Consider the following 10,416-nt stretch of genomic DNA (forward strand, 5'->3'; position numbering starts at 1 on the left):
ATTTAGTAAAATAAATGGAAATGTCTGTAGAAGTGAAATAACTTGCCCTGGGAACCAAAAACCTGTTAGATGTTTCCACATTTTTTTTTAAAGATTTTATTGATTTCTACTGACAGAGAGATCACAAATAGGCAGAGAGGCAGGCAGAGAGAGAGGAGGAAGCAGGCTCCCTACTGAGCAGAGAGCCCAAGGAGGGACTCGATCCCAGGACCCCGAGATCATGACCTGAGCCGAAGGCAGAGGCCCAACTGAGCCACCCAGGCACCCCAATGTTTCCACATTTTTGATCCATAGATTGTAACGACTCTAGCATTTGTCCTTAGTGATCATGAGAGATGGGCATATATGTATAAGGCATGGATATTTATATGTACTCTCAGTTCTTTTCAATTTCCTGCTAATTATATTAATGTGCAACTGCTAGGGGTACCAATATCATGTTATGAAATAAAACATAAAGAAAACATAACTGAAAGTAGCAGAATGTACCGTATGTCATAAGGTAGGTGTTATCTCATACACTATTGTTTTATACAGAACAGACAGGTGTCTGTTCTACATATAACCATGCACATATACGTATGCACACATACATGCACATGTATGTGCACATGTGCATACGTGCACATCTATACACATATGCCTGGGTACAGTAAGTCACAGTACAAAATATATCTCTCATTATGAATTTTCTTGAAAATCCATAAATTAGTCTTTCAAATGATATGCCTTTTAGCTTCTAATTCTTTTTTTTTTAAGATTTTTTATTTATTTATTTGACAGAGAAAGACCACAAATAGGCAGATAGAGAGGGGGAAGCAGGATGCCCGCCGAGCGGAGAACCCGATGCGGGGCTCGATCCCAGGACCCCGAGATCACGACCCGAGCCGAAGGCAGAGGCTCCAACCCACTGAGCCACCCAGGCACCCCTTAGCTTCTAATTCTTCAAAGCATTATTTTCTCTAGTCCACCACCACACTTAGTAACACAGTTTTGGTATCTTAGGGCGCCTGGGTGGCTCAGTCAGTTGGGCATCTGACTTTGGCTCAGGTCAGGATCTCAGAGTCCCTGGATCAAGCCCCGTTTTGGATTCCCACTCAGTGGGGAGTCGGCTTCTCATCATTCCCTCTGGCCCTCCACCCAGGGGGTGCTCTCTCTCTCTCTCTCAAATGAATAAATCTTTAAAAAAAGTCACCGTTGGTATCCTATCTTGTATTTTTTGTCTTTTGTTACCCAGAATGGTAGAACAAACTTGGGATTCACAGCCAACTCATATTCTTGGAGAAAAAGCATGTATTCTCACTGTCTATAAGTACCTTTCAATATCAAGAAACCTCAGCAAAATCTATATTTCAAAGCACATGTTCCCAAATCAATTCAAAGTCTTACAAGTTCTAAGTTTTCTAAAAGAAAGTATATAGATGCACAGGCATGCAGGTACACGTGCCCACACCTGCACACACACGCACACACACACACATACACACACATACACACACACACAACCTCTACCTGAATATTTCTTTTCCCTCAGTCCCTCAGCGAGTGGCTGCTCACAGAGAAACTAGTTCATAGCTCAACTGAAAAAACATGGACCCGTAAATCCAGGAAACAAGTACTTCTCAGGTGAGGTTTGAGGGAGCTCAACAAGGAATTATAAATGAAAGAAGAACAAAATCTGGTCCCTGAAAATCTGTTGGGAATCTGACTGCTATTTCCAATGAGTCTTACGTCTCCACGGGCTTTAAAAGACAGGTTCTAGAATCTGTTGGATATTAGCTAATCAATTTTAACTGGACCTTTAGTAGAGGCCAACGTATGTGGAAAGGAAAGAAAATTAGCAGTGGTGAAGAAGGCATTTTCTAAGATCAAACTGCCTGAATTTAAATTCTAACTCTGACACTTCCCACAGGGGAGATCTTTAGCAAAGTACTCGAGCTGACCTGGTCTCAGATCCCTCGTCTGTAAGAGGGACACTACAAGCACCTTGCCAAAAGGACAAATGAGGGCATCCAGGGAAAATTATAAGCTTAGCAGCTGGCATGTAGAAAATGCCAGTGTGGATTTGCTACTATTGTTATTTCTGTTCTATTTGTGATGACCGTTATTAACCCCAGTACCATCTTCCCCAACTAAAAGAAAGCTCCTCTCATTTGCCATTGTATTTACATATTTCAATTTTAGGTGTCCGTTTCTTCAGGATGCTGGGAGACCTAAGATCCAATTTTACTTAATTCAACACCAGACATGTTTTCTGAGGCTCTACTACACGCAAGTCAGTAGGCGAGGGTATTAGTGATACAGACATGAGAAGACACGATGCCTGTTTTCTTAAAGCGAGTCTCCTTAACACTGTTCTCTTCAAAAACTCCTGGTATGATGGGTGATGGTACCTACCACATCCACACTTTCTTCTCTTTCAGAAAGACTGACTTTCAGTAAATACCACTGTAATATATTACCCACACAACAACAGTGTAATAATATTGATCAGTTCAAAAAGTAAACAGCTGCATTTTGAGCAAAGCAAAGCTTTACTCACCGCAAAATGAAACATACTGTTATCAAAGCTTATCTCAAAATCAGTAAAGCCAAATGAACAAATGAACATTTCTAAGTGCTTTCATCAGATTTAAAAAAAAAAACTTGATCTTTGAATTAAATTTTAATAAGAAACAGGACATCCGAAGGTGATTTTGCCCATTATTTGATTTCACAGAAATAATTCAAGGTTCATTTCTACAACTAATTAAATTTTTTTTCGAGTACTTATTTAAAACTAAAACTTACACAGTTATTTTTCAGTGAGTCTGACTAAGGGTTTCAATACCATGGGGTCAGTCTGCAACGTTGAAAGAATAAAAGTAACGGAGGATGGTAGAAAGCCTATAATTAAATACATCATTTGCTTCTAGAAGGATCAGAAATCAGTCTGTCTTCAGTAATTCTTTTACCAAATTGGAAAAGTTGAACCAGGGGGAAATGTGGTACAGTCTGCTCTGATGCAGAACACTATGCTCACATTTCAAATACTTCACCTCACCGCCCAGCCTGCCTGTGGTATAACTGGGCTGGGTGTTCTGGAAAGAGAGAATGGGAAGGTCAACATGTTGGAAACCCTAGCCCTATCCCAGACTCAAGAACTATTATCCCACCTTACCAATGACGCCACTTGACAGATCAAAAGTGTCGGCCATCTCTTTGCAAATAAAATGCGCAACATGTTGAGCCCACATTTTTTAAGATGATCCACTGCTGGGGCACCTGGGTGGCTCAGTCAGTTAAGTGTCTGCCTTCACTCAGTTGATGTCCTGGGACAGAGCCCTGCTTCGGGCTCCTCCTCAGCAGGGAGCCTACTTCTCCCTCTCCTTCTGACCCTCACTCGTGCTCTCTCTCTCTCTCTTACTTACTCTCTATCTCAAATAAAGAAACAAAATCTTAAAAAAAAAAAAAAAAAGATGATCCACTATTTTTGCCGTTACTATAATTGGATTTTCTATATTCCTTAGCAAGGCTTGACCATTCTTGGGAGCAGCCATTTGCTGGGGGGGGAAGGAGGAGGCAATCAATTAAGCCAGAAGTGACAACAGGGCAAGGGGCTCAGGCCAACTTGAAAAGCCACCAGGATGCAGAAGTGTACCATCGTCCACACCAGGATTTCCCCCATGTGGAAAAGCTGCCAGCCAGAATAGATGAAGAAACCCTCCTATTTACAGCTAACCCCACTCCCTCTCGATCTCATCCTGTGTTCTCCACCCAAACTTCTCCCAATTTTTTTCCAACGCCACTGGAGCCAAAATGCCCATTGCTCTCCCCAGTTACAATTTACTGAATTTGCATGTGGCTTTTCTCTGGACCATCCTGGCATGAAGGGATGGGGGAAGGGCATCCCACAGCAGAGACCAACAAGGAATGGGCCACACGGGCTGAGCTTAACCCAACCTTCCACCTGGCCAAAGCACTCTCTAGTCATCACGAGACCGTAACGATTTCGCAGTCTCTCCTTTTCCGTTTTGCTCATTTTCCTCTCAGTGTTTACATTCTCTTTAATCTCCTGACTTTTATTTCAGTCAATTAATGTGTAAAAATCCTTAAGCATATTTAATCTCATAATTACAAAATCTCAGAATTTACAAAATCTCTTGCCAAATAAGGGCTCTATGGAGAACCCGACGTGACAAGACCTGTTGTGAGGGCACCCATGTATTCAAACAACTACTTCTCACAAAACTCTCATGGGTAGTCACTACTATTCCTCTCATTGTATAGAACTGAATAAAGAGGCACAGAGAGGTTCAGTCACTCTCTCGAGGTCTCACAGCTAGTAAGCTCCGATGCTGGGCTGCAAATGGAAGTGAGTTTGAAGGTAAAACCCACACCCTTAAGTGCAACACTTACATTCCCTATATTAAATTCCTTAATTCAAACACAGAGGAAAATTCCAAACAGCATTGTCCATCAAACAGTAGGGAATCACATGGACGGTAAGCCCTGGTAGTGCATCAGATGACCAAAAATCCAAATTCATACCAGGTAATGTCCAGACAGGTGGATCAGAGGCTGCCATAATCTACCGCACTAATCACTGCCCCCACCTGCTTACTCCTCCGTGGGGAGAACATTTCCCATCCTCTCAATGGCTTATTCCCAATGGCCCATGACAAGCCAGCAGGACCCCCTCTGACCTCACTGCCCCAGGATCACCAAGGACTCCTGTTAGGTCCTTTACGTTCTCCACTCCAAAGATTTTGGAATTGGATTTAAAAGACTCACGTGGGCTCTGAACTTGAAAAGCTGTGCACTGTTAGGTTGGGATGGCTTAGCTACAGAGACAGAGAACAAATTATACCTACACCAGCATCAGAAATAGATTCCATCTGAGTCTGGAAAGATAAAGAGAATAACTTCAGTTTTGAACTTTATAGTTTCTGGTTCCATTCTCTCAGTCTGTGTATATTTCCTTCCCTGAGTTCTTCAGACATCCTGGTCCTCCCAACATAGTTACACACACACACCAATGTGTGCAAATACGTATTTTTTTTTCCTAAAACTTAATCAAGTTGCATTAGGTTTCTGCTACTTGGAACCAAAAATTACTGAGAACAAGAATCAAAGTTATTATAACAAAAATAGCAATGAAGCTCAGTGGGGTCTACTACTCATAAATAAAATGCTACTATTTCTATACTGGCAATTCAGTCAACGAAGATAACACATTAAAAAATCAAACACCCTATGGGTGCCTGGGTGGCTCAGTGGGTTAAGCATCTGCCTTTGGCTCAGGTCATGATCTTGGGGTCCTGGGATCAAGCCCCGCATCGGGCTCTTTGCTCAGAGGGGAGCCTGCTTCCCCCTCTCTCTCTCTTCCTGCCTCTCTGCCTACTTGTAATCTCTGTCAAATAAATAAATAAGATCTTTAAAAAAAAAATCAAACACCCTATAATTTACTTTTGTACCTAAATTGGCCACATCTCTTAATGACCCATATTTCATAAAACAGACAAATTTTATGTTTTGCTTGTGCTGGTCCCCTGGGGCAGAGGTCTCTGCGTGGCTTCAGAGTCACAGATGAGGACTAGGAGGTGACACTGGATCTAACAGATCATGTAAGAGTCATAAAAGTCATAGGGTCAAGACCCAATAAGTCAGCTATCTGAAATCAGGGATCCTTGATGGCCATAAGAGTCCTATGGCCCAATGCCCCGTGAGCCCCTGTGTATATCTGGTCCCTAATATGTTGCTCACAGGTCACAAAGGGCTGTCTCGGGAGAGAGGTGGTTTCCCCAGTGGAAAATGCAAAGTTCTCTTGGGAGCCTGTGCTGCCCCTTCAGTTATAAATGGTTCAGATCTTTGACTGCATATTTACTTCCAGATCAGATAAGGTACTCATAAAATGTAAGGTCACCAACCACAACGTGAAGGTAAGGACATAGTTCTCTGGCACCAGACGGATGAAAGACGGATCATGCCACCTCTTTGGAGCTGCAGAAGCTTCCCCAAGCTGCCTACCGACTCTGATCATCAGGCTCATGGCAGGTAAATGAACAGAATTATCCCCTCTCATGAGATTGCTGTAAAGAGTTAATGTGGGGATGCTTTGGAAGTTCCTGGAGAAGCCCCCCAGCAGAGAGTAAGTGCTCATAAATGTGAGTCATTGTCACCACCTGCCTTGTTAGGAAGCCCCCCAGCACACACAATTCTTCTTGTAGCTCTTAGATGCAGGTAGTGAAGAGTGTCCCCGTCTTGCTGTTAATCGACCTATACCCGCTTACCTATATTGCTCATGATTGACTTAACAGTTGTAACCCTGATTTTCTGTGATATAAACATTTAAGACCAAAGGCTTTCCTTTTTGAGCTCCATCCTATTTCTTACCCCCTCAAATCCTAGATTCCTAGCCATCTGAGTCTCATACTACTAAGAAATTCTGGAAGATATGAAACTAAATGGGCTTTCTTATGTCTCTTTTTGAAAATGCCTCTGGCCATCAAAGTTACTGATGGACCATTGTTTACTTCTTAAGTAAGTGTTATCTGATTAGAAAAACATGCTGACTTTATGGAGTGTAATGTCTGAGACCTGAAAGCAGGAAGTCTAAAACCACTTAGCTGTCTAAAAGACAGTATTAATGCTTGGTTCAGGTTGCCCTTGGGACCTACAAAACTGACCTTAGGGCAGGAACTCCCAGAAAAATACATAATTTTAGAGACTGTATCCTCCAAATGCTGTTGACCATGTTTAAACTTTACATTACGAAATAGCTTTCCCATTTCCCTGGGTCATTCATTCATGTCTTGTGGTTAATATTTGCATAGTTTCCACTGTTATTCTGAAAACCAGGTGTGAGGTCGTGTGGCAGGTACACAGTGACATTTTGCTGCTTTAATCTCCAGCACATTCCCTAATTAATGTGAAATGTTTGGTCCGGGAGAGAACATTTTCCAAAGGAAACCAGTGATAATCATTTCAGAGATCTATTCTGAAGCTCATTTGTTTTATCTCTTTTGAATTAACTATTTGCTTTCTCTTCCCATACTGTTTCAAAACATAATTTCTTTCTTGGGTTTGGCTCAGTAGAATATGCATTCTCCATGTGAAAACTACACTGTTGAGAGGCTACATAACTATGATTACCATCTCTATTCCTATCATCCAGTGTTCATCTGCCTGCAACTGTTTGATCACAGACAGTCTTCTGCAAGGTGGGAAACTCAGCAGGGGAAAAGACAGACCAGTGGAAGCATTGTAGAGCTCCAGTGGAAGAATTCCATACCTGAAAAGCAAATGACCCAGTGATTTAACTTACCCCATCTCTCATCCCCATTTCTACGTGGACATCAACAGGAAACAACTAAGTTCTCCTTCCATTCAGAGCAGCTTAGGTTTATGCAGAAAATGAACAAATGAAGAGCTACATCCAGGAACCAGAATAAGTTATGACCCTTACTAAGGTACATCTTGAAAAAAAAATTTAGTAGGTTTGATGTCTTGCGGGATTAAACAGAGCAAATCCAACATGCCACTCAGAGGACTCCCTGAAGATCAGAATTTAGGGTTGGTGACAAGCTCTACGGGAAACGGGAGCTAGAAGCTAGAACTCAAGCTTGCCTGGAAATGTTAAAGAGGAATCAATATTTTATCTCAAACATGAAGAAAATGAAAAATAGGTACCAAACATGATCACCACTAGCTTTATTGGTCTTGCTATGGGACCTATGGGCCAAGACTTTTGGCTTTACCCATGGACCACTGATTATTTCATGGTCATTGTCAAGTGTCTGCAGTATAGCAAGCCTACGATCTTTTCTCCCCTTCATTACGAATGTCTCAGAAAAGAAAGTAAAGTGTCTGATCAAATCTTGAAAATACACCGATGATGAATCAACTGGCAAATCTGCGAGTGACATTCACTAGTAGGAGAATCCTTATCTATGAAATGCTTTCAGTAGAGTGTACCTGGTCTGCTTGGGGTTGTTAGTGGTAAACAGATCCAGACTCTATGGAACTATGGGGCATGGTTCCCTAAAAAATGCTGAATGAGCTGTGTAGCTATCAGAGTATAAAGTGGAGATGTTTATGAAAGTTATGTACCTGCATACATTTCTTAGACACCTTGCATGTTAAATGTGGCTGGCACGTGCCCAAATACAGCAAGAAAGGACCTGGGGAGCAACGTTGACAGTCCTTGGCTTCTCCTTGCTTCACCTACACTTCATGACCACTTGTATCCTCGAAGTAACCAAGAAAGCCTGATACTGAGGAAGGACTTAGTTTCTGTGTTCACTTAATTTAATCAGTGACTCTATATGCAAGACAATAATGCAGTATTTAATAGTATAAATACCATTACGGCACTTTAATTAGTTATTTTACATTAAAAACTCAGAGTGAAATACAGATTCAAATTATTATTAGAATTGAATATATACTAAAATACCATTTATTAGAAACTACACATGAACACACACACACACTCTTATAAATACTTGGGAAATATCGAGCTAGTATAAGTAGTGGCTATTACAGATTAAAATCGAGTGCAGGAGATTTAAGAGTCTTCCTCTTCTTTTTTATGCTTTTCAAGTATAATCATGTATTATCAAAATAAAAATCTAATATAGACCTATTTAAAGTAAAAGTATTTTATATGCAAAATAATGGCTTTGAAGAGCACACCATACTCACACTGATTAGAAAATGTAGCTCTAGGGGTGCCTGAGTGGCTCAGTCAGTTAAGGGTTCAACTCTTGATTTCAACTAGGGTCATGACCTTGGGATCACGAGATCGAGCCCCTAGTCCGGCTCTATTCTCAACATGGAGTCTGCTTGAGATTCTCTCTCTTCTTCTCCCTCTGCCCCTCCCCCTGCTCACTCACTCTCTGAATAAATAAATTAGTTTAAAAAGGAAGAAAGAAAGGGAGAGATGAAAGAAAGAAAGAAAGAAAGAAAGAAAGAAAGAAAGAAAGAAAGAAAGAAAGAAGTGGTAGCTCTAGTCTCCTATGATTCTCATCATCCAATTTATTTTTGTTTTTTGCCTTGCATACCCTACAGTAGCAAGTCAATCCTGGGTTATACAGATAAGCAGATCCAAATGCCAAATATTTTTCAATTTCCTTTCAAACTTTAGTCTTCAGCTGACTCATTCAAAAGCATAAGAATGAAGTAGTAATCATATTTGTTTCAAAGTTGAAAATTAAGAATATCTAATAAATGCTTGCTGTTGTAAAAATAAATATAAAAGTGAGACAAGGAATTACAGCCCAGCAATTCCATTCTTACATGTGTGTCCTGCAGAAGCTCTCACGCATTTGCACCACCATACACACCGCACCAATCTTTGTGCGAAAGAAAGATTGTAAACAACATATATATACATCAATTGAAAGAAGGATAAATTCATCGGGATATATTCTTACAACAGTATTACTGCACAATGATTAAATAAATGAAATAGGGATGATTTATCAGCCCCAGTAAGTCTCCAAAAAAAAAAAAAAAAAGTTGAGGGAATAGGGGAAGTGATCAGAGAATGTTGCAGAAAGATATATTTAGCAAAATATTATTTTCCTTGCTTAAAAAAAATATGATACATTTTAAATACTGGCCTGTGGGCCATACATCTATGTTAAAATACTGAAATCAGAGATGTAGAAAATACACAGCAGCTTCAGAATGGCATTAACTGGAGGTGGGAAAAAGACTCGGGTAGGGGAGCGATAGGAGTGAGGCAGTTGCATCTGTAGTGTTTTGCTTCTTTAAAAAATTAACTTTTAAAAAGTTAATATTTATTATATCTGAGTTAACACATAGGTGTTGATTATACTATTATCTGTATCTTTCTCCACTTTTGAGCTATAGCACATCTCAAATGATATAAAAATGATACTTTACATAATATATACATATGTAAAATGTATCTCTAAGGATATGCATATGTTTATATATTATAAAACATTACTGTGTTGCAAATGTTCATATATTTGTACATATACAATATAGGGATACTTACCAAAGATACTTTACATATAAAATATATAAAAATATATAATGCGTTCAATAAATATATATAATTCAAAATTGGAAAATTACAGTGCTCACTTCAGTAGCGCATCTACTACAATTAGAAAAATACAGAGAAGATTAGCATGGCCCCTCAGCAAAAGATGACACGCAAACTCGAGAAGCATTCCAAATTTGTGAGTATACTTATCGTGATGAGCACTGAGCGATACAGAGAATTGTTGAATCACTGTTTTACACCTGAAACTAATAAAGCGCTGTATATTAATTATTTAAAAAATTTAAAAAGAGAGAGAAAATGACAGAATACAGTATGTAACATATGTTATAATCAAGTGAGAAACAACAGGAAACACTCCCAAAATTGATATAATTGCCTTCCGATAGATGTTATAC

General features: G+C 39.9%; 1 non-coding gene across 1 annotated transcript; it reads left to right on the forward strand.

Annotated features, from left to right (window-relative positions):
• Positions 1-10,090: 10,090 nt before the first annotated feature.
• Positions 10,091-10,198, forward strand: LOC116880170. Its single transcript, XR_004385180.1, has one exon. It is a non-coding gene; the product is annotated as a U6 spliceosomal RNA (small nuclear RNA).
• Positions 10,199-10,416: the final 218 nt, after the last annotated feature.

Source organism: Lontra canadensis, unplaced genomic scaffold (assembly GCF_010015895.1).
Source record: "Lontra canadensis isolate GAN:19392208 unplaced genomic scaffold, GSC_riverotter_1.0 scaffold65, whole genome shotgun sequence".
NCBI lineage: Eukaryota > Metazoa > Chordata > Mammalia > Carnivora > Mustelidae > Lontra > Lontra canadensis.